This window comes from Balaenoptera physalus (assembly GCF_965194825.1).
Source record: "Balaenoptera physalus genome assembly, chromosome: X".
Classification (NCBI taxonomy): Eukaryota; Metazoa; Chordata; class Mammalia; order Artiodactyla; family Balaenopteridae; genus Balaenoptera; species Balaenoptera physalus.
Genome location: NC_138903.1, coordinates 71,027,199 through 71,052,285, shown reverse-complemented (window position 1 = coordinate 71,052,285; position 25,087 = coordinate 71,027,199). Strand labels below are relative to the sequence as shown.

Below are 25,087 nucleotides of genomic sequence, written 5' to 3'. Positions count from 1 at the left end.
TAGATGGCAGGTGTTTGTTTTTATTTTTCCCTAGTCTTATTCAACACCTTAAAATTTGTTTTTAAATTTGGTGACTTTAGGTGAGGTCACATTGTAAGTTCCCCTCAGTCCCCACTCTTCTGTCTCATGCAGACCTGTTCTGTTGATGTACATTTCCTATCTGTCTCTCCCAAGGCATCTGAGTTTTTCCTCTGGCTTCAGTGTATTGTTTACCAATTAGTGACAAAGGTACTAATTTCATTTACACTTGCAGTGTTAGATCTTGCTGCGTGGAGAAGCCTTCAGATCTCCTTCAAATGGTTATGGAAATGTGACCATGTGGATTAATTTTGCTCGAGTCAAAGGCTGAATACAGGAGTCCCTGGCTATCCCAGGAGGACTCCAGATGCCTCACAGAACTGGGTAGAAAAAGGCAGAGACAATGACAATGACAATCTGGGATTCCCCTCTGTTCTCTCCAGCATTTAATGCCATAACATGAAGCAAGTGCAGGGACAGTTACTTACTCGGTTTACTGAGAATGTCTGACCCAGAGTGGGAAATAACCTGGTGCAATCATCTTGAGAATACTGCAGGAGAAAGCAGAGAGTGGGATTTAACATTGACAATTAGAAGTTGATCTTACTTCTTAGAAAAAATTGAGATTGACAAAATCGAGGTTTATCTACAAAAACCCTTAAACAAAGACGCGGTTCTGAATCAAAATTAGGGACCTGGAAAAATAAAATGAAGTACTCTTCAGAGGGAAAAGGGCATAAGAAGAAATATATAAAGGAGCAGCTTTCGTCTTGTGCTATTTTGGGTTGGTTGCTGGAAAGCACTATTTTGGCCACACATTTTCTTGAGAGTGGCTTCTGCACGTTCTATAATTTCTGAGATCATTTACAACTTAAATTTCGGTTCTAAACCCCCAAACCACTTAATTTTCTGTGAGCTAGTAAACGAGGGATTTCTTGACAAGTCATCCCTGAATTAAAATCAATTTCCCTATGAAATGCTGACCTCAGATCATTTCTCCATCCTTAAACTTGATCTGTTTTACATAAAAAGTAGGCTTGTTAAAACAGATATCACAGATTTTTAAAAACAGATAAAGAACATCTTCTGTGGCAGCATCTCCCAGCTGTTTGCTGAAGGTCTAAAAGAATTAATAAGCAGACAATGGCCTTGTGTCCTCTTCAAAATTAAGTAACCCCCAAGTACCTCAGGCTTTTGCCTGAGCATTGTATATTTCAGCTATATGGTGACCAGAGGCATAGTGTGAAAAAGATTTCATTTACTAAATGAGTTCAAGTTTGCAGCATACAAGATCAACACACACACACACACACACAAATCAATCACATTTCTATATAATAACAAACATGCTGAAACTGAAATTAAAAACACAATACTATATATAATTATTCCACAGAAAATGAAATCTTCATAACAGTTGCTTTTTATTGAACTGTGGTTGATTTACAATATTATATTAGTTTTATGTGTACAACATAGTGATTCAGTATTTTTATAGATTATAATCCATATAAAACTATTACAAAATAATAGCTATATTTGCTTGTGCTATACAATATATCTTTGTTGTTTATTTGTTTTGTACATAGTATTTTGGGTCTCTTAACACCATACTCTAATTTCACCTCTCTCCCCTTCTCTTCCCCAACTGGTAACCACTAGTTTGTTCTCTTTATCTGTGAGTCTGTTTTTGTTTTGTTGTACACATTCGTTTCATTTCTTTCTTTCTTTATTTATTTTTTAGATTCCACATACAAGTGATAACATAGAGTATTTGCTTTTCTCTGTCTTATTTAACTAAGCATACTACTTGATAGGTCCATCCACTGTGTTGATTATGCCAAAATTTCATTCTTTTTATTGCTGAGTAATATTCCATTGTGTATATATACTGCATTTCCTTTATCCAATCACCTGTTGATGGGTACTTAAGATATATCCATATTTTGGCTATAGTAAAATAGCTGCTATTAAAATCGGGGTCATGTTTCTTTTCAAATTAGTGTTCTCATTTCCTTCAGATATATACACAGCAGTGGACTTATTAGTTCCTACGCTAGTTCTCCTTGTGGTTTTTGACTTGCATTTCTCTGATGATTAGCAATGTTGAGCATATTTTCATGTGCCCATTGGCCATCTGTATATCTTCTTTGGAAAATAGTCTATTCAAGTCTTCAGCCCATTTTAAAATATGGCTTTATATTTTTTGATATTGAGTTGCATGAGTTTTTTATATATTATGGATATTAACCTCTCATTAGGACCTACTGTATAGCACAGGGAACTCTACTCAATACTCAGTAATGAGCTATATGGGAAAAGAATCTAAAAAAGAGTGGATATATGTATATGTATAAGTGATTCACTTTGATGTATAGCAGAAACTAACACACATTGTAAATCAAAGATACTCCAATAAAAATTACTTAAGAAAACTTCTCATCAGTCATATCATTTGCAAATATTTTCTCCCATTCAGAAGGATTTTATTTTTTTCATTTTGTCTGTGTTAGTTTCCTTTGTTGTGCAAAAGTTTTAAGTTTAATTAGTTCCCATTTGTTCATTTTTGGTTTTGTTTCTTTTATCTTAAGAGACAGATACATAAAAATGTTGCTACAATTTATGTCAAATAGTGTTCTGCCTATGTTCTCTTCTAAGACTTATGATCTCAGGTCTAAATATATTATGACAATAAATATATTAGGTCTTCAATCCAATTTTTAAATTTTTATTTTATTTATTGGAGTATAGCTGATTAACAGTGTTGTGTTAGTTTCAGGTGAAAAGCAAAGTGATTCAGTTCTACATATACATGTACCTATTATTTTTTAGGTTTTTTTTTTAGGTTATTACAGAGTATTAAGCAGAGTTCCCTGTGCTATACAGTAGGTACTTGTTGCTTATCTATTTTAAATATAGCAGTGTGTACATGTCAATCTCAAACTCCCAATTTATGACTCCCCCCCAACTTTCCCCCTGGTAACCATAAGTCCCTTCTGTAAGACTGTGAGTCTGTTTTTGTTTTGTATATAAGTTCATTTATATCTTTTTTTAAGATTCTGCATATAAGTGATATCATATGATATTTGTCTTTCTCTGTCTGACTTACTTCACTTAGTATGATAATTTCCAGGTCCATCCATGTTGCTTCAAATGACATTATTTCTTTCTTTTTTTTTCTTTTTTTAAAATAAATTTATTTATTTATTTATTTATGTTTGGCTGCATTGGGTCTTTCTTGCTGTGCATGGGCTTTTCTAGTTGCAGCGAGTGGGGGCTACTCTTCGTTGCAGTGCGCAGGCTTCTCATTGTGGTGGCTCCTTTTGTTGTGGAGCACAGGTTCTAGGTGTGCGGGCTTCAATAGTTGTGGCACTCAGGCTCAGTAGTTGTGGCTTGTGGGCCTAGAGCGCAGGCTCAGTAGCTGTGGCACAGGGGCTTAGTTGCTCCATTGCATGTGGGATCTTCCCGGACCAGGGCTCGAACCTGTGTCTCCTGCATTGCCAGGTGGAGTATTAACCACTGTGCCACCAGGGAAGATCCTTTCATTCTTTTATAATTGTTGAATAATATTTGATACGTACAACATATTCTTTATCAATTCCTCCATCTACGGACATTTAGATTCTTCCATGCCTATTGTAAAAAGCACTGCAGTGAACATTGGGGTGCATGTATACTTTCAAACTATGTTTTTCTTTGTATATATACCCAGGCGAGGGATTGCTGGATCATATGTTAGCTGTATTTTTAGATTCTTAAGGAACCTCCACAGTGTTATCCATAGTGGCTATACCAATTTATATTCCAACAGTGTAAATTTACATTCCTCCAACACTGTAGGAGGTTTCCCTTTTCTCCACACTCTCTCCAGCATTTATTGTTTGTAGAACTTTTGCTGATGGCCATTCTGACTGGTTTGAGGTGATATCTCATTGTAGATTTCATTTGCATTTCTCCAATAATCAGTGATGTTGAGCAACTTTTGCCTTTTGGCCATCTGTATGTCTTCTTTGGAGAAATGTCTATTTAGGTCTTCTGCCCTTTTTTTTTTGATTTTTTTTTTTTTTGATATTGAGCCCATGAGCTGTTGGTAAATTTTGGAAACTAATCCCTTCTCAGTCGTATCATTTGCAAATATTTTCTTCCATTCTGGGTTGTCTTTTTGCTTTGTTTATGGTTTCCTTTGCTGTGCAAAAGCCTTTGAGTTTGATTAGGTCCCATTTGTTTATTTTTGTTTCTATTTCCTTATTCTAGGAGAGGGATCACAAAAGATATTGCTGCCATTTATGTCAAAAGGTGTTCTGCCTATGTTTTCCTCTAAGAATTTTATAGTATTCAGTCTTACATTTATGTCTTTAATCCATTTTGATTTTATTTTTGTGTATGGTGTTAAAGAAGGATCTAATTTCATTTTTACAGGTAGTTGTCCAGTTTTCCCACCACCGTTTATTGAAGAGACTGTTTTTTCTCCCCTGCATAGTCTTGCCTCCTTTGTTGTAAATTAAATGACCATAAGTGTGTGGGTTTATTCCTGGGCTTTCTATCCCATTCCATTGACCTATATTTCTGTTTTTGTTCCAGTATCATACTGCTTTCTTTCTTTTTTTTCAAAACTGATCAAACATTTTAAAAGTTTTCCATTGATGATAATATTTGAACACCCAATAAGCACATAAAAAGAAACTCATCTTTACTCATTAGGGAAATACAAATGTACACCACTTCATACCCACTAGAATATGATTATAAACAAAATGACAAACAGCAAGAAGCGTTTATGAGGTTGTGGAGAAATTGAAATTCTTTTACATAGTATGTGGAAATTTGAAATGAAGCAGCCAGTTTTGTAAAAGAGTTTGGCAGTTTATTAAATGGCTAAACATAAATTTACCATATGACTGTACCCGTAGGAATTTTTTCCTCAGGGGGACAATTTTATAGCAGCATCAATACTGCCTTCATTTGCAAAGATGTTCATTAGGTTAAAGAGAAAATAATCAATAATATCAATGTAAAAACACATAATTCTGCAGAGCATAAGTGCGAAATTTCAATTAATGATAAAGCAGTGCATAGTGCAGGAAGTGTTTAATCTCTCCATACTAATATCTTCATTCAAATATACAGTATATCATAATGTGTGCTTGACTTCATATGTTTGGTTGATGTGGATGTGTCTGACTGGAAATGGTGCATTAAAGAAATGTTCATTTTAACCCTTTGTTTCTTTCCGTTCTTTTAATTTTTATTGGAGTATAGTTGCTTTACAATATTGTGTTAGTTTCTACTGTACAGCAAAGTTAATCATCTATACATACACACATATACTCTATTTTTTGGATTTCCTTCTCATTTAGGTAACTGCAGAGCACTGAGTAGAGTTCCCTGTGCAATACCATAGGTTCTCATTAGTTATCTATTTTATATATAGTATCAATAGTGTATATATGTTAATCCCCATGACCCCATTTATCCCACCCTCCCTTCCCCCTTGGAACAGATACATTTGATCTCTGTCTCTGTGTCTCTATTTCTGCTTTACAAATAAGATCATCTATACCAGTTTTTTATATTCCACATATATGCATAAATATACGACCTTTTTTTCTCTCTTTCTGACTTATTTCACTCTGTATGATACTTGCTAGGTCCATCCACGTCTCTACAAATGACCCAATTCCACTCCTTTTTATGGCTGGGTAATATTCCATTGCATACATGGACCACACCTTCTTTATTCATTCCTGCGTTTTTGGATATTTAGCTTGCTTCCATGTATTAACTATTGTAAATAGCACTGCAATTAACACTGGGATGCATGTGTCGTTTTTTTTTTGTTGTTGTTGTTCTTCTTCCACATTGATCACATATGTATATATATTATTTAACAACTTTATTGGAGTATAATTGCTTTACAATGTTTTGTAAGTTACTGCTTTACAGTGAAGTGAATCAGCCATACATATACATATATCTCCATATCTCCGCCCTCCTGCGTCACCCTCCACCCTCCTTATCCCACACCTGTAGGTGCACACAAAGCACCAAGCTGATGTCCCTGTGCTATGCAGCTGCTTCTCACTAGCTATCTATTTTACATTTGGTAGTGTATATATGTCCATGCCACTCTCTCACTTCGTCCCAACTTACCCTTCCCCCTCCCTGTGTCCTCAAATCAATTCTCTATGTCTGCGTCTTTATTCCTGTCCTGTCCCTAGGTTCTTCAGAACCAGTTTTTTCTTCTTTTTAGATTCCATATATATGTGTTAGCATACGGTATTTATTTTTCTCTTTCTGACTTACTTCACTATGTATGATAGACTCTAGGTCCATCCACCTCACTACAAAAAAACTCAATTTCATTTCTATATATGGATGAGTAATATTCCATTGTATATATGTGCCACATTTTCTTTATCCATTCATCTGTTGATGGAAACTTAGGTTGCTTCCATGTCCTGGCTATTGTAAATAGAGCTGCAATGAATATTGTGGTACATGACTCTTTTCGAATTATGGTTTCTCAGTGTATATGCCCAGTAGTGGGATTGCTGGGTTGTATGGTAGTTCTATTTTTAGTTGTTTTATGAACCTCCATACTGTTCTCCATAGTGGCTGTATCAATTTACATTCCCACCAACAGTGCAAGAGGGTTACTTTTTCTCCACATGCTCTCCAACATTTATTGTTTGTAGATTTTTTGATGATGGCCATTCTGACCGGTGTGAGGGGATACCTCATCATAGTTTCGCATTACATTTCTCTAATGATTAGTGATGCTGAGCATACTTTCATGTGTTTGTTGGCATTCTGTATATCTTCTTTGGAGAAATGTCTTTTTCGGTATTCTGCACATTTTTGGATTGGATTGTTTTTTTTTTTTTTTTGATACTGAGTTGTATGAGCTGCTTGTATAGTTTGGAGATTAATCCTTTGTCAGTTGCTTCATTTGCAAATATTTTCTCCCATTCTGAGGGTTGTCTTTTCGTCTTGATTTTGGTTTCCTTTGCTGTGGAAAAGCCTTTATGTTTCATTTGGTCCCATTTTTTTATTTTTGTTTTTATTTCCATTTTTCTAGAAGGTGGGTCAATAAGGATCTTGCTGTGATTTATGTCATGGACTGTTCTGCCTATGTTTTCCTCTAAGAGTTTTATAGTGTCTGGTCTTATATTTAGGTCTTTAATCCATTTTGACTCTATTTTTGTGTATGGTGTCAGGAAATGTTCTAATTTCATTCTTTTACATGTAGCAGTCCAGTTTTCCTAGCACAACTTACTGAAGAGGCTCTCTTTTCTCCATTGTATGTCCTTGCCTCCTTTATCAAAGATAAGGTGACCATATGTGTGTGGGTTTATCTCTGGGCTTTCTATCCTGTTCCATTGATCTATATTGCTGTTTCTGTGCCAGGACCATACTCTCTTGATTACTGTAGCTTTGTAGTATAGTCTGAATCCCGGGAGCCTGATTCCTCCAGCTCCGTTTTTCTTTCTCAAGAATGCTTTCTCTATTCAGGGTCTTTTGTGTTTCCACACAAATTGTGAAATATTTTTCTCTTGTTCTGTAAAAAATGACATTGGTAGTTTGATTGGTATTGCAATGATTCTGTAGATTGCTTTAGTTAGTATAGTCAATTTCACCATGTTGATTCTCCCAATCCAAGAACATGGTATATCTCTCCATCTGTTTGTATCATCCTTAATTTCTTTCATCAGTGTCTTATAGCTTTCTGCATACAGGGCTTTTGTCTCCTTAGATAGGTTTATTCTTAGGAATTTTATTCTTTTTTTTTTGCAATGGTAAACAGGAGAGTTTCCATAATTTCTTTTCCAGATTTTTAATCATTGGTGTATAAGAATGCAAGCGATAACTGTGCATTAATTTTGTATCCTTCTACTCTACCAAATACATTGATTAGCTCTAGTAGTTTTCTAGTAGCATCTTTAGGATTCTCCATGTATATTATCAAGTCATCTGTAAACAGTGACAGTTTTATTTCTTCTTTTCTGATTTGGATTCCTTTTATTTCTTTTTCTTCCTGATTGCTATGGCTAAAACTTCCAAAACTATGTTGAATAATAGTGGTGAGAATGAGCAATCTTGCCTTGTTCCTGATCTTAGTGGAAATGGTTTCAGTTTTTTACCATTGAGAACGATGTTGGCTGTGGGTTTGTCACGTATGGTCTTTAATATGTTGGCATAAGTTCCCTCTATGCCTACTTTCTTGAGGGTTTTTATCATAAATGGGTGTTGAATTTTGTCAAAATATTTTTCTGCATCTGTTGAAATGATCATATTGTTTTCCCCTTAAATTTGTTAATATGGTTTATCACATTGATTGATTTGCATATATTGAATAATCCTTGCATTCCTAGGATTAACCCTACTTGATCACGGTATATGAGCCTTTTAATGTGCTGTGGATTCTGTTTGCCAGTATTTTTTTGAGGATTTTGCATCTATGTTCATCAGTGATATTGGTCTGTAGTTTTCTTATTTTGTGGCATCTTTTCTAGTTTTTGTATCAGGGTGATGGTGGCTTTGTAGAATGAGTTTGGGAGTGTTCCTCCCTCTGCTATATTTTGGAAGAGTTTGAGAAGGATCGGTGTTAACTCCTCTCTAAACGTTTGATAGAATTCAAACCTTTGAAGCCATCTGGTCCTGGGCTTTTGTTTGTTGGACGATTTTTAATGACCATTTCAATTTCAGTGCTTGTGATTGGTCTGTTTATATTTTCTACTTTTTCCTGGTTCAGTGTCAGAAAGTTGTGCTTTTCTAAGAATTTCTTCATTTCTCCCAGGTTGTCCATTTTATTGGCATATAATTGCTTGTAGTAATCTCTCATGATCCTTTGTATTTCTGCAGTGTCAGTTGCTACTTCTCTCTTTTCATTTCTAATTCTATTGATTTGAGGCTTTTCCCTTTTTTTCTTGATGAGTCTGGCTAATGGTTTATCATTTATCTTATCTTCTCAAAGAACCAGCTTTTAGTTTTATTGATCTTTGTTCTTGTTTCCTTCATTTCTTTTTTATTTATTTCTGATCTGATCTTTATGATTTCTTTCCTTCTGATAACTTTGGGTTTTGTTTGTTCTTCTTTCTCTAATTGCTTTAGGTGTAAGTTTACGTTGTTTATTTGAGATGTTTCTTCTTTCTTGAGGTAAGAGTGTATTGCTATATACTTTCCTCTTAGAACTGTTTTGCTGCATCCCGTAGGTTTTGGGTCATCGTGTTTTCATTGTCATTTGTTTCTACGTATTATTTTGATTTCTTCAGTGATCTCTTGCTTATTAAGTAGTGTGTTGTTTAGCCTCCATGTGTTTGTATTTTTTACAGATTTTTTTCTGTAATTGATATCTAGAGTCAAGGCGTGTGGTCAGAAAAGGTACTTGATATGATTTCAATTTTCTTAAATTTACCAAGGCTTGATTTGTGACCCAAGATATGGTCTATCCTGGAGAATGTTCCATGAGCACTTGAGAAGAAAGTGTAATCTGCTTTTTTTGGTTGGAATGTCCAATAAATATCAAGTCCATCTTTTTTAATGTATCATTTAAAACTTCTGTTTCCTTATTTATTTTCATTTTGGCTGATCTGTCCATTGGTGAATGTGAGGTGTCAACGTCCCCTACTATGATTGTGTCAATTTCCCCTTTTGTGGCTGTTGGCATTTGCCTTAAATATTAGTATTCTCCTAGCTTGGGTACATAAATATTTACAGTTGTTATATCTTCTTCTTGGATTGATCCCTTGATCATTATGTAGTGCCCTTTTTGTCTCTTGTTATAGGCTTTATTTTAAAGTCTATTCATCTGATATGAGAATTGTTACTCCAGCTTTATTTTTATTTCTATTTGCATGGAATATCTTTTTCCATCCCTTCACTTTCAGTCTGTATGTGTCCCTAGGTCTGAAGTGTGTCTCTTGTAGACAGCATATATACAGGTCTTGTTTTTGTATCCATTCAGCCAGCCTATGTCTTTTGGTTGGAGCAGTTAATCATTTACATTTAAGGTAGTTATCAATATGCATGTCCCTATTACCATTTTCTTAATTGTTTTGGGTTTGTTATTGTAAGTCTTTTCCTTCTCTTGTGTTTCCTTCCTAGAGAAGTTCCTTTAGCATTTCTTGTAGAGCTGGTTTGGTGGTGCTGAATTCTCTTAGCTTTCGCTTGTCTGTAAAGCTTTTAATTTCTCTGTCAAATGTGAATGAGATCCTTGCTGTGTAGAGAAATCTTGGTTGTACTTTTTTCCCCTTTCATCATTTTAAATTTGTCCTGCCACACCCTTCTGTGTTGCAGAGTTTCTGCTGAAAAGTCAGCTGTTAACTTTATGGGGATTCCATTGTATCTTAACTGTTGCTTTTCCCTACCTGCTTTTAATATTTTTTCTTTGTATTTAACTTTTGATAGTGTGATTAATTTTTGTCTTTCTGTGTTTTTCCTTGGAGTTTTCCTGTATGGGACTCTCTGCTCTTCCTGGACTTGATTGACTATTTCCTTACTTATATTAGGGAAGTTTTCAACTATAATCCCTTCAAATATATTCTCAGTCCCTTTTTCTTTCTCTTCATGTCCTCGGACCCTTATAATTCGAATGTTGGTACGTTTAATGTTGTCCCAGAAGTATCTGAGACTGTTCTCAATTATTTTCATTCTTTTTTACTTTATTCTGCTCTGCAGTAGTTATTTCCACTATTTTATCTTCCAGGTCACTTATCCTTTCCTCTGCCTCAGTTATTCTGCTATTGATTCCATCTAGAGAGTTTTTAATTTCATTTATTGTGCTGTTCATCATTGTTTGTTTGCTCTTTAATTCTTCTAAATCCTTCTTAAATGTTTCTTGTATTTTCTGCATTCTATATCCAAGATTTTGGATCATCTTTACTATCATTACTCTGAATTATTTTTCAGGTAGGCTGCCGATATCCTCTTCATTTATTTGGTCTGGGGAGTCTCTACCTTGCTCTTTCATCTTATGTGTATTTCTCTGTTTTCTCATTTTGCTTAACATAATGTGTTTTGGGGTTTCCTTTTCACAGGCTGCAGGTTAGTAGTTCCTGTTGTTTTTGGTGTCTCCTCCCAGTGGGTAAAGTTGATTCAGTGAGTTGTGTAGGCTTCCTGTTGGAGGGCACTGGTGCCTGTGTTCTGGTGGATGAGCCTGGATCTTGTCTTTCTGTTGGGCAGGTCCACGTCTGGTGGTGTGTTTTGGGGTGTCTGTGGCCTTATTATGATTTTAGGCAGCCTCTCTGCTAATGAGTGGGGTTGTGTTCCTGTCTTGCACATTGTTTGGCATAGGATGTCCAGCACTGTAGCTTGCTGGTCGTTGAGTGGAGCTGGGTCTTAGTATTGCGATGGAGATCTCTGGGAGTGCTTTCGCTGTTTGATATTATGTTGGGCCAGGAGGTCTCCTGTGGTCCAATGTCCTGAACTCAGCTCTCCCACCTCAGAGGCACAGGCCTGACAAGCGGCCAGAGCACCAAGACCCTGTCAGCCATATGGCTCAGAAGAAAAGGGAGAAAAAAAAAGAGAACATAAAATAAAATAAAGTTAGTAAAATAAATTTTTTTTAAATATTAAAAATTAAAAAAAAGAAAGAAAGAAGAGGACAACCAAACCAAAAACAAATCCACCAATGATAACAAGCGCTAAAAAGTATACTAAAACATTAAAAAAACACCAAAAAAAGCAAAAAAAAAAAAAAAAACCGGATAGTCAGAACCCTAGTGTAAATGTCAAAAGCAAAGCTATACAGAAAAAAATCACAGATAGAAGCATACATATATGTATGCACAAAAAGAAAATAAGTTATATATATATATAAGGATGAGAGCAACCAAATCAATAAACAAATCTACCAGTGATAATAAGCTCTAAATACTAAACTAAGATAAACATAAAACCAGAAACAAATTAGATGCAGAAAGCAAACCCCAAGTGTACAGTTGCTCACAAAGTCCACCTCCTCAGTTTTGGTATGATTCATTGTCTATTCAGGTATTCCACTGATACAGGGTACTCACGTTGATTGTGGAGATTCAATCTGCTGCTCCTGAGTCTGCATGGAGAAATTTCCCTTTTTCTTTTTTGTTTGCCCAGCTCCTGGGTTTCAGCTTTGGATTCAGCCATGCCTCTTTGTGTAGGTCACCTGAGAGCACCTCTTTCCTGCCCAGACAGGACAGGGTTAAAGGATCGGATCAGCTAATTAGGGTGTTTTGGCTCATTCAGGCTGGGGGGAGGGAGGGGTATGGAATGTGCAGCGAGCCTCCAACGGCAGAGGCTGGCATGAAGTTTCAGCTGCTGAGGCACGCCATGTGTTCTCCCTGGGAATGTGTCCCTGGATCACGGGACCCTGGCACTGGTGGGCTGCACAGGCTCCTGGGAGGAGAGGTGTGGATAGTGACCTGTGGTTGCGCAGAGTCTTCTTGTTGGCTGCAGCAGCAGCCTTAGTGCTTCATGGCCATCTCTGGTGTCCACGCTGATAGCCGCAGCTCATGCCCATATCTGGAGCTCATTTAGGCAGTGCTCTGAATCTCCTCTCCTCACACACCCCGAAACAATTGTCTCTTGCCTCTTCAGCAGGTCCAGACATTTTCCCCATCTCCTGCCAGGATAGCTGTGACATACTAGCCCCCTTCAGGCTGTGTTCACCCAGCCAAGCCCAGTCCTCTCCCTGGGATCTGACCTCTGAAGGCTGAGCTTCAGCTCCCAGCCCCCACCTGCCCTGGTGGGTGATCATACAAGCCTCTCAGGCTGGTGAGTGCTGGTTGGAACTGATCCTTTGTGCAGGAAACTCTCTACTTTGTCCTCTGCACCCCTGTTGCTTTGCTCTCCTCCGTGGCTCTGAAGCTTCCCCACTGCCCACCCCTTGTCTCCACCAGTGAAGGGGTTTCCTAGTATGTGGAAACTTTTCCACATTCACAGCTCCCTCTCAGAGGGGCAGGTCCCTTTCCTATTCTTTTGTCTCTGTTTTTCCTCTTTTCTTTTGCCCTACCTAGGTTCATGGTGAGTTTCTTGCCTTTTGGTAAGTCTGAGATCTTCTGCCAGCGTTCAGTAGGTGTTCTGTAGGAGTTGTTCCACATGTAGATGTAGTTTTTATGTATTTGTGGGGAGGAAGGTGATCTCCAATTCTTACTCGTCCACCATCTTGAAGGCACCCCTCTCACACGTGTCTTTTTGAATTATGGTTTTCTCTGGGTATATGCCCAGTAGTGGGATTGCTGGTTCATAAGGTAGCTCTATTTTTAGTTTTTTAAGGAACCTCCATACTCTTCTCCATAGTGGCTGTATCAATTTACATTCTCACCAACATTGCAAGAGGGTTCCCTTTTATCCACACCCTCTCCAGCATTTATTATTTGTAGATTTTTTGATGGTGGCCACTCTGACCTGTGTGAGTGTGATACCTCATTGTACTTTTGATTTGCATTTCTCTAATAATTAGTGATGTTGAGAATCTTTTCATGTGCCTCTTGGCCATCTGTATGTCTTCTTTGGAGAAATGACCATTTAGGTCTTTCACCCATTTTTTACTGAGTTGTTTGCTTTTTTGATATTGAGCTGCATGAACTGTTTGTATGTTTTGGAGATTAGTGCCTTGTCCATTGATTTGTTGGCAAATATTTTCTCCCATTCTGAGGGTTGTCTTTTCATCTTGTTTATGGTTTCCTTTGCTGTGCAAAATCTTTTAAGTTTAATTAGGTCCCATTTGTTTATTTATTTTTTTATTTTTGTTACTCTAGGAGGTGGATCAAGAAAAGATCTTGCTGCAGTTTATGTCAAAGAGTGTTCTGCCTATGTTTTCCACTACGAGTTTTATTTTGTCTGGCCTGACATTTAGGTCTTTTATCCATTTTGAATTTATTTTTGTGTATGGTGTCACGGAGTTTCTAATTTCATTCATTTACATGTAGCTCTCCAGTTTTCCCAACACCACTTATTGAAAAGGCTCTGTGTTCTCCATTGTATATTCTTGCCACCTTTGTCATAGATTAGGCGGCCATAGGTTTGTGGGTTTATCTCTGGGCTTTCTATCCTATTCCATTGATATATCTTTCTGTTTTTGTGCCAGTACCATTCTTTTTTTCATTACTGTAGCTTTGTAGTATAATCTGAAGTCATGGAACCTTATTCCTCCAGCTCCATTTTTCTTTCTTAAGATTGCTTTTGTTATTCAGGGTCTTTTGTGTTTCCATACAAATTAAAACTTTTTTTGTTATAGTTCTGTGAAAGATGCCATTGGCTCTTTGAAAGGGATTACCATGAATCTGTAGATTGCTTTGTGTAATACAGGCATTTTTACAATATCGATTCTTCCAATCCAAGAACATGGTATATCTCTCTACCTGTTTGTGTTGTCTTTGATTTCTTTCATCAATGTCTTATAGTTTATGGAGTACAAGTCTTTTGCCTCTTTAGGTAGGTTTATTCCTATGTATTTTATTCTTTTATTTGCAATGGTAAATGGGATTGTTTTCTTAATTTCTCTTTCCTATCTTTCATTGTTAATGTATAGAAATGCAAGACATTTCTGTGTATTAATTTTGTATCCTGCTACATTACCAAATTCATTGATTAGCTCTAAGTGTTTTCTGGTGGCATCTTTAGGATTTTCCCTTATACTATCATGTCAACTGCAAAAGGTGACAATATTGCTTCTTCTTTTCCAATTTGGATTCCTTTTATTTCTTTTTTTTCTCTGATTGCTGTGGCTACAACTTCCAAAACTACATTGAATAATAGTGGTGAGAGAGAGCACACATGTCTTGTTCCTGATCTTAGAGGAAATGTTTTCAAGTTTTCATCATTGAGATAATGTTTTCTGTGGGTTTTTCATATATGGCCTTTTTTTTATGTTGAAGCCATACTGTTTTCATGACTGTAGTTTTGTAATATAGGCTGAAATCAGGCAGCCGGATTCCTCCAGCTCCATTTTTCTTTCTCAATATTGATTTGGCTATTCGGGGTCTTTTGTGTCTCAATACAAATTTTAAGATTTTTTCTTCTAGTTTTGTGAAAAATGCCATTGATAGTTTGATGGGAATTGCATTGAATCTGTAGATTGCCATGGGTAGTATAGCCATTTTGAGAATAATGATTTTTCTAATCCAGGAAAATGGTATGGCTTTCCATCTGTTTATGTCATCTTCAGTTTCTTACATCAACATCTTATAGTTTTCAGAGTACTGGTCTTTTGCCTCCTCAGGTAGATTTATTCCTAGGTATTTTATTATTTTTGATGTAATGGTAAATGGTATTCTTATTTAATGTCTCTTTCTGATATTTTGTTATTAGTGTATAGAAATGCAACAGATTTCTCTGTATTTATTTTTTGTCATGCAACTTTACTGAATTCATTGATGAGCTCTGATAGTTTTCTGGTAGGTCTTTAGGATTTTTTATGTATAGTATCATGTCATCTGCAAAGAGTTACAGTTTTACTTCTTCTTTTCCAATTTAAATTCCCTTTATTTCTTTTTCTTCTCTGAATGCCATGGCTAAGACTTCCTAAACTATGTTGAACAAAAGTGGCAATAGTGGATATCCTTGTCTTGTTCCTGATATTAGAGGAAATGCTTTCCATTTGACATTGTTGAGTATGATGTTAGCTGTAGGTTTGTCATATATGACCTTTATTGTGTTGAGGTATGTTCCCACTATGCCCATTTTCTGGAAAGTTCCTGCCATAAATAGGTGTTGAAATTTGTCAAAATCTTTGTCTACATCTATTGAGATGATCATATGATTTTTTATTCTTCAGTTTGTTGATGTGGTGTATCACACTGATTGATTTATGGATATTTTAAAATTCTTGCATCCCTATGATAAACCCCACTTGATCATGGTGTATGATCCTTTTAATGTATTGTTGAATTTGGTTTGCGAGTATTTTGTTGAGGATTTTTGCATCTATATTCATTAGTGATATTGGTATATAATTTTGGTTTTTGAGATATCCTTTTCTGGTTTTTGTGTCATGGTGATGTTGCCCTCATAGAATGAGTTTGGGAGTGTTCCTTCCTTTGCAATTGTTGGAATAGTTTCAAAAGGATATGCATTAACTCTTCTCTAAATGTTTGACAGAAATCATGTATGAAGCCAATTGGTCCTAGACTTCAGTTTGTTGGGAATTTTTAAATCACATTTTCAATTTTAATACTTGTGATTGGTCTGTTCATATTTTCTGTTTCTTCTTGCTTCAGTCTTGGGAGAATTGTACCTTTCTAAGAATGTGTCCATTTCTCCTAGGTTTTCCATTTTATTGGCATACAGTTTCTTGCAGTATTCTCTTATTATCCTTTATATTTCTGTGGTGTCCATTTTAACATCTACTTTTACATTTCTATTTTTATTGATTTGAGCCCTCAACTTATTGAAGAAACTGTTTTTTTCTTCATTGTATATTTTGCTCTTTTGTCATAGATTAATTGACAATAAGTATGTGGGTTTATTTTGGGCTCTATTTTCTGTTCCATTGCCCTATATGTCTGTTTTTGTGTCAGTACCATGCTGTTCTGATTACTATGGTTTTGTAGTTCATTCTGAACTCAGGGAGTGTGGTACCTCTGGGTTTTTTTGTTTTGTTTTGTTTTGTTTTTTTCCCCTCAGGATTTCTTTGGCAATGCAGGGTCTTCTTTATTTCCACATATTTTTTAGAATTATTTGTTCTAGCTCTCTTAAAAATGTCATGGGTTCTGACCACAATGGTATGAAACTAGAAGTCAATTATTTGAAGAAACAACTGGAAAAGCACAACACATGGGGACTAAAAAAAACCAAAAAACAAATGAGTCAATGAAAAAAATCAAAGAGAAAATCTGATGTTACCTTGAGACAGATGAAAATGGAAATGCAACTTTCCAAAATCTATGGGATGCAGCAAAAGCATTTCTAAGATGGGCATTTATAGGACACAGGCCTACCTCTAGAAACAAGAAAAATCTCAAATAAATAACCTAACTTTACATATAAAGGAATTAGAAAAACAAGAACATATGAAGCCCAGAGTCAACAGAAGATTGGAAATAATAAAGATCAGACAATAAACAAATAAAATAGAGACCAAAAATAATAAAAAAAGATCAATGAAACCAAGAGATGATTTTTGAAAACATGAACTAAATTGATAAAACTTTAGCCAGGATTATTAAGAATAAAAGACAGAGGACCCAAATAAACAAAATAAGAAATGATAGGGAGAAATAATAAAAGATTCCACAGAGAAAAAAAAATAAGAGAATACTACAAACAGTTATATGCCAATAAACTGGTCAACCTAGAAGTAAAGGACAAATTTTAAAAATCATACAACCTTCCAATGCTAAATCAGGAAGAAATGTACAATATAAACAGACTGATCACTAGTAGTGAAAATGAATGTGTAATAAAATCACTCCCAGGAAACAAAAGTCCAGGGCAGGATGGCTTCATAGGAGAATTCTACCAAACATATTAAGGAGAATTAATACTTATCCTTCTCAAACTATTCCAAAAATTTGAAGGGGATGAAACACTCCCAAATTGATTCTATGAAGTCACAATTACCCTGATATCAAAACCAGAGACAAAACTAGAGAAAAAGAAAATTATAGCCCAATATCTCTGATGAATATAGAAGCAAAAACCCTTGACAAAACATTAGATAATGAAATTCAACAATAATTTTTAAAGATAATAAATCATGCTCAAGTGGGATTTATACCAGGGATACAAATATGTTTCACTAGTGAGAAATCAATCAATGTGATACACCACATTAACAAAAGGAAGATAAAAAAATACTGATCATCTCAATAGTTGCAAATAATGCATTTGAAAAAATTCAACATCCGCTGATGATAAAAGCTCTTATCAAATTTTGTATAGAGGGAACATATCTCAACATAATAAAGACCCTTTGTAACAAACCCACAAGTAACATCATAATTAATGAAGAAAACCTGAAAGCTTTTCCTCTAAAATCAGGAACAAGACAAGGATGCCCACTCTTGCCATTTCTATTTAACATAATATTGGAAGTCCTAGCCATAGCAATAAGAAAAGAAAAGGAAACAAAAGACATCCAAGTTGGAAGGGCAGAAGTAAAACTCTCACTATTTTATAGATGGTGTGATACTCTATGTATAAGACCCTAAAGTCTTTACCTAAAAACTATTAGAGCTAATAAATTAATTCTATAATATTACAGAATACAATATTAATAAACAGAAATCTGCTTTTCTAAAAACTAACAATGAACTATCAGAGAGAGAAATTATGAAATTACCATTTACAATTGTATCAAAATAAAATAAAATAAAATACCTAGGAATAAACTTAACCATAAGGGTGAAAACCTATACTCTGGAAATTATAAAACTTTGTTGAAGGAATATGAAAATGATACAAAGAAATGGAAAGTTATCCTGTGTTCTTGGATTGGAAAAGTTAATATTGTTAAAATGTCTATACTATTCAAAACACTCTACAGACTTAATGCATTCCCTATCAAAATATCCATGACATTTTTCATATATCAGTTACTTTGAATTATTTATCAGTTAGATTGCAATATTTCATGACTTTGAGTTCAGTTGTGGAGAATTGCCATTTTGTTTTTGTGATACCATATTTCCTTGATTTTTTTTTTCATTTTGTTTGTAGCTATACATTTCTGTTTTCACTTTTGAAGTAGCAGATGCCAGTTTAACTAAATTTTTTTTCTCTTTGGTTCTTATGATTCACCAGCATTGTAATTAGAAATCTTTCTTTTTTATTCCAGAATGTGGTGCTGTAGCACAAGTGAGTGGTTTCTCCCTTGCTTATCAACTGTGACCCGTTTTCTGAGCATGCTCCTTGTCTACTAGAGATCACTCTCATGACACACTTGGGAGCATGTACAGGGAATCAGCAGCAGAGTGGAGGGAAATGTGGATATAGCACTTGGTGTATTTGGTGCACCCATTGACATGATAGGGAAATCCTATGCCTGTGGGAGTGTGGGGGAACTTTCTGTAGAGTTCAACCATTTCAAGGCCATTTGAATTTTTAAACTTCCTTCTTTCTCACTTATCTCCTCCCCCCAGTGGCAGAGATCTCACCTTAGTACTCTCGGTGCTGGTGAAGAAAAATTAGTTTCTCCAACTGCCTCCCCCCAGATTAGGGTAGTCAGACCCTCTCTCCCTGCCCTCCTTTCTCCCTGCAGGAGACTTGCCTCCTCCTGATAAATCAATCCTGATCAGTGCTTCTTGGAGGTGGGGCAGCACCTGGAATGTTTCTCTTATTACCTCTGCTGTGACCAAGCTCACCTCCTCTGTGACCAAACTTGTATCTTTCTTTTTAGTTGTTTTTGTTTTCCAATAGTGTGCTGAATTCTCCCTTCAGAAGGATTGGACTTCTGCAAGTTCTGTCTCGTGGGTGAGTACCTGTCTGATTCAGCACTCACCCAATTCTTACCTAACAGGGGCAAGAGTGGTCCAGGCAGTCTCATTGGTTCCTCTGGTTCCATAGTCCATATGGGGGTTTATCTATCTCATACTGGCACACTTGTGAGAAAGATTATTCTTGAGTCCCTTAGAGAAAGGTGTGATGTCTGGAAACCCCCACAAAATTGCTCTTGTTCATGTCTGGATGTTAAATTAATTGATTAAAAAGGGGGATAAAAAGGAGGAATGTCTCATGCCACCGTGTTGCTGATGTCACTCCCCAGTCTCACTACTTTGATGTTTGTTTGTTCTTGACTATTGTAATTGTTTTCTACATGACACTCTGTCTTCTACTAGCTCTTTTCTCCAGCCCACCCTATATATCAGATTAATCTTTCTAAAGAACAGCTCTGGCTATGTCTTCCCTTACCCAAAGCATTCAAATATTCATAGTACAGTTTAACACTTCTTAGCCTGGTGCTTGATAATCCCCCTAGTAATTACCCATTTTACCTTTCCTTCTTCTCTCACTATTCTCTTTGCAATATGTGTCATATTCCCAAGAAAACTAGATGATTATCTGTTTCTCAATCATGCAGTTTCCCATTACTGTGATTTGCTGATGATCCTTCTTTCTAATTAAGTTGTCCTTTTCCTATATTTATTGTCATCAAGCTTCCCTGTCCTTCAGTATTTAACTCGAATGTCACCCAGTAGATATAAAATTCTCTTTAATCTGCTGCCAGAGTTAATCACTTCTATGAATTTCTAATTCATTTTGTTTATATCCCTCACCATTTTCACATTTATTATATCTTTAGTGTAAGTCTTAAAATTCCTATGGTACTGAAAATTCTTTGAGGATAGGAATTATGCAGTTTGTATATATCTGTATTCCTCACAGTTTCCTGTGTATTAGAAATTCATTATTTTTCGTGCTTATTTAGTTGGTTGAATGAATGCAAGAAAGAAAATACATGCATCTTATTGAGGTATCAGCCCTTAGCAGATTCACTACAGATGTTTCTGCGTTCATTCGTTTGATAAATATTTATTACATACCTACTATGTTCCAGACACTGTAATGTCCTATGGGAATTCGTCAATGAACCAGTCCAAAATCCATGTCATCATGGAAAGCAGTTACCACTTAACTTCCCAGGATATTTTACAGTGACTTGTTTGGAAGACAGGAGTTTTGTAGCACAGCCCCTCAAGCTTTAGAAAGCAACTGCAGTATTAAGCTCCTGTCATGTGATTTGTCATGCCCAATTGCACATTGCCCTCATTCCTGCACTGCATGTACCCTCCCTGTCTCTGATTCTTGTGTTTGCTTTTGCTCAGACTTAATCTCTCCTGCTGTGTTGACTCAACGTTTGACTCTGACCTGCCTCTGAGTCCACTGACACTACTTTCCCCTCACAGACTAACTATTGGCATATTGCTCAAGCACTCCCAGGCATTCATGATCACCTTCACTGCTCCTGTCAGTGTACTAACAGCTTGCTGTAACCTTGTCCTTCTGCTTGGCTCCACATAGGATATATATTGACTCACCAGTCATTCTGTGTATAAATGTAACTGTAATGCACTTTGTGCCAGTGGCAGACAGACATAAACCAAACACTTCTTTACTGAGGACCTGGTGAGTGCCCAGCATCGTGCTAGGCAATGTGGGGAGAAACAAAGAAGTAACCATCTTCCCCCCCCTTCCCCACATGCACATTTATAAAAATATATCCTCTAGTTGAGGTACTGGTAAATAATTTGTACAAAGGAAATTGGTGAATGCATTATGACCTCTTTCTCCACTCCTTTTCTGCCTCATTTACCTCTACAGTCTAAGACTAGATTTGTAGCTCTTGGTCTGTAGCCTGAATTAAAAAATAATAGTTGTAGGAGAGTATATCTAGAATTCCATCACACTTATATTTAACTTCTATGAATTCAACTTTAAATGATAATTTAATTTAAATAAAATACTGTTAAATTATGCACACATATGTATTTCCTCTTATGTACCATAATTGCTATCTAATACTTTATAAAGTATATGTAGTCACATATATGTTACTCTCCAGGATTGCATACCAAAATAACATTTGTCCCAGTGTTTCTATGGGCAATGTAAAAGAAGCATAAAAAAAATCAAGAGTAATTTTGACCAAATGTTACTTTAACCATTTTTAATGTTTTTTTTTGGGGGGGGAGGTGAGAGGGAGGTCCAAGAGGGAGGGGATATATGTATACATTTAATGTTATTTTTAACTTAAGGAATGCATTTATAACATAATCCCATGTATAAAATGCTACTCTGAGTAAGTAGAGCTGATAGAGATTAGAAAGGGGAGTAAGGCAAGTCACGTTGGAGTAACCAAAGTAACGAGGGTACATATGCAGCCATTTTATTATTTTTTTCCAATTTTTATGAAAGCATTTCCTAAATCTAAAATGTCCAAATATACATACAGGTTCCACGGGAAAAAATGACTTCAGAAATGAGTTTCTAAAAATAAATCATTTGGTGTTTACAGCAAAGGTATTGAACTGCCACAGGTAAAGAATGAACTGCTTCCTCTTCAGCATATATATGAAAGCTTATAAATAGTTGATAAGCCATCGGCTACCATGTAAAAGTGACAACATGTGCGTTTAGACTCATATAAAATCTAATCCTGCACCGACGCGGAGTTGGAGCCCAGAAGTGGGTTCCCAGCCTCAGGTGGACAACCTATCCATCCACAGTCACAGAGCAGAGCAGCCTGCCCCCTCCCGGCACTCCGAAGTGGGGGGACGGAGGCAGGGTCGGCTGCAGCTTCACACTGAAGAGCGCTAAGATGGCCGCTCTGGATCGGGATCTTTCCAGATGCTTCAGGTGTTGTGAACAGAGACTTGTTTGGATTATGTATTTCTCAGCTAGACTAAATGTTAACAATGGATAAGTGCAAGCACATTGGGCAGTTGAGGCTTGTTCAAGACCATTCCATCCTCGACACTCAGAAATGGCATTGTGTGGACTGCAATACAACTGAGTTGATTTGTGCTCGCATTAGCAGTTCCTGTGTTGTCTGTGGAAGATATATTGAAGAACCTGCACTCAAGCACTTTCAAGAAAGCAGTCATCCTGTTGCATTGGAGGTGAATGAGATGTGTTTTTTTTTGTTACCTTTGTGATGATTATGTTTTTAATGATAATGCAACTGGAGACTTGAAGTTACTATGAAGTACATTAAGTGCAATCAAAAGTCAAAATTATCACTGCAACACTGGTAGTGGAAGTATTTTACAGTCTATGGGTACAAGTGATGATTCTTATTTCTTACAGGATGGCGCACACTCTCTGCTTCAAAACGTATATCAGATGTATACTGCTCTTTGGCACAGGAGAAGGATACTAATGGGTAAAATATTTTGAACTTGTTTTAACAGTCACCCATTGGATGAAAAATGCAAGAAGAACAATTTCAGGAAAAAATAGCAAAAAGAGAAGTGAAAAAAAGACTGCAAGAATTAGAGTATCAAGTTAAAGCAGGATTGGAAAGTATGTCTCCAAGAAAGAGTTTACATTTGCAAGGTCTAGATCAGTCCCCCACAAGATAAATAGTTCCTGTTCAAGTACCACTTCAAACCTTAGCATCACCAGCAAAAGATGAAGTGGTATACACCTCAGAAGATGTAAGATTAAAAATCCAAGTGACATGCACCCCAATGTTCATTGCAGCAATATTTACAACAGCCAGGTCATGGAAGCATCCTGGATGCCCATCGGCAGATAAATGGATGAAGAAGATGTGGTACATATATACAATGGAATATTGCTCAGCCACAAAAAGGAATGAAATTGGGTCATTTGTAGAGACGTGGACGGACCTAGAAACTGCCATACAGAGTGAAGTAAGTCAGAAAGAGAAAAACAAATATTGTATATTAATATATATATGTGGAATCTAGAAAAATGGTACAGATGAACCAGTTTTCAAGAAAGAAATAGAGACACAGATGTAGAGAACAAACGTATGGACACCAAGGGGGGTGGTGGTGGTGGTGGTGGGATGAATTTGGAGATTGGGATTGACATATATACACTTATATGTATAGAATAGATAACTAATAAGAACCTGCTGGATAAAAAATAAATAAATAAAATAAAATTTTAAAAATTGCCAGTGATTCCTCCATTAAATGAATGCCAATTGTAACTCTTGGTGTAACAGGATTGAGAAATTTTGGAAATACTTGCTATATGAATTATGTTCTTCAAGTATTGAGTCATTTACTTATTTTTTGACAATATTTTTCAAACTTGATCTGAACAGATGGCTGGCTGTGACAGCTAGTGATAAAACAAGATCATCTTAAAGGCATCCTCCAGTCACAGATACAGTATATCAAATGAATGAATGCCAAGAAAAAGAAACAGGCTCTGTTTGCTCCAGACATCCAAGTTTATCATCAGGACTAAGTGGTGGAGCATCAAAGAGTAGAAAGATAGAACTTATTCAGCCAAGGAAGCCAAGTTCATAATACACTTCTCTCTGTCATGAATTGCATACTTTGTTCCAAGTTATGTGGTCTGGAAAGTGGGCCTTGGTCACACCATTTGCTATGCTACCTCAGTATGGAGATTAATACCTGATTTTCGTGGTTATGCCTAACAAGATGCTCGAGAAATTATTTTTGAGCTTTTGGATAAAATACAGCATGAACTAGAGACAACTGGTACCAGGATACCATCTCTTATCCCCACTTCTCAAAGGAAACTTATCAAACACTTTATGAATATTGTGAATAACATTTTTCATAGACAACTTCTCAGTCAGGTTACATGTCTTGCATGTGAAAACAAATCAAATATCATAGCACCCTTCTGGGACTTGTCACTGGAATTTCCAGAAAGATACCAATGCAATGGAAAAGATACTACTTCCCAGCCGTGTCTGGTTACTAAAATGTTGGCCAAATTCACAAAAACTGAAGCTTCAGAAGGAAAAATCTATATATGTGACCAGTGTAATTCAAAGCATAGAAGGTTTTCCTCAAAACCAGTTATACTCACAGAAACCCCCAAACAGCTTATGATTTTCCACCTACTTCAGGTTCTCAGACTACATCTCAAACGATTCAGGTGGTCAGGTCATAATAATTGAGAGAAGATTGGTGTTCATGTTGGCTTTGAAGAAATCTTAAACATGGAGCCCTATTGCTGAAGGGAATCTCTGAAATCTCACAGACCAGAATGTTTTATTCATTACTTACCTGCTGTAGTAATGCACCACGGGAAAGGATTTGGCTCAGGACATTACACTGCCTAGCGTTATAATTCCAAAGGAGGGTTCTGAGTACACTGCAATGATTCCAAGCTAAACATGTGCACTATGGATGAAATATGCAAGGCCCAAGCTTATATTTTGTTTTATGCCCAGCGACTTACTGAGAATGGACATTGTAAACCCCTGTCTGGTAGCCAACATCCCAAAGAAGAAATTGATACCTCTTCTAATGAAATCCTTAGTTGATCCAAAGACAGTGGGTCTTTCTTCTTGCGATTTATATATATATATATATATATATATATATATATATATATATATATGTGTGTGTGTGTGTGTGTGTGTGTGTGTGTGTATGTGTGTGTGTGTGTGTGTGTGTGTGTGTGTGTGTGTTTTAAAAAG

The 25,087-nt window shown here is 36.2% G+C and overlaps 1 pseudogene across 1 annotated transcript in view; it reads left to right on the top strand.

The window, feature by feature from the left end:
- The first annotated feature begins 235 nt into the window (after positions 1 to 235).
- The window catches only part of LOC309653060 (ubiquitin carboxyl-terminal hydrolase 44 pseudogene), a 28,412-nt pseudogene continuing 3,560 nt past the window's right edge, over positions 236 to 25,087 (top strand). The window contains exon 1 of the transcript XR_014268768.1: positions 236 to 25,087. The product of XR_014268768.1 is annotated as a ubiquitin carboxyl-terminal hydrolase 44 pseudogene (transcript).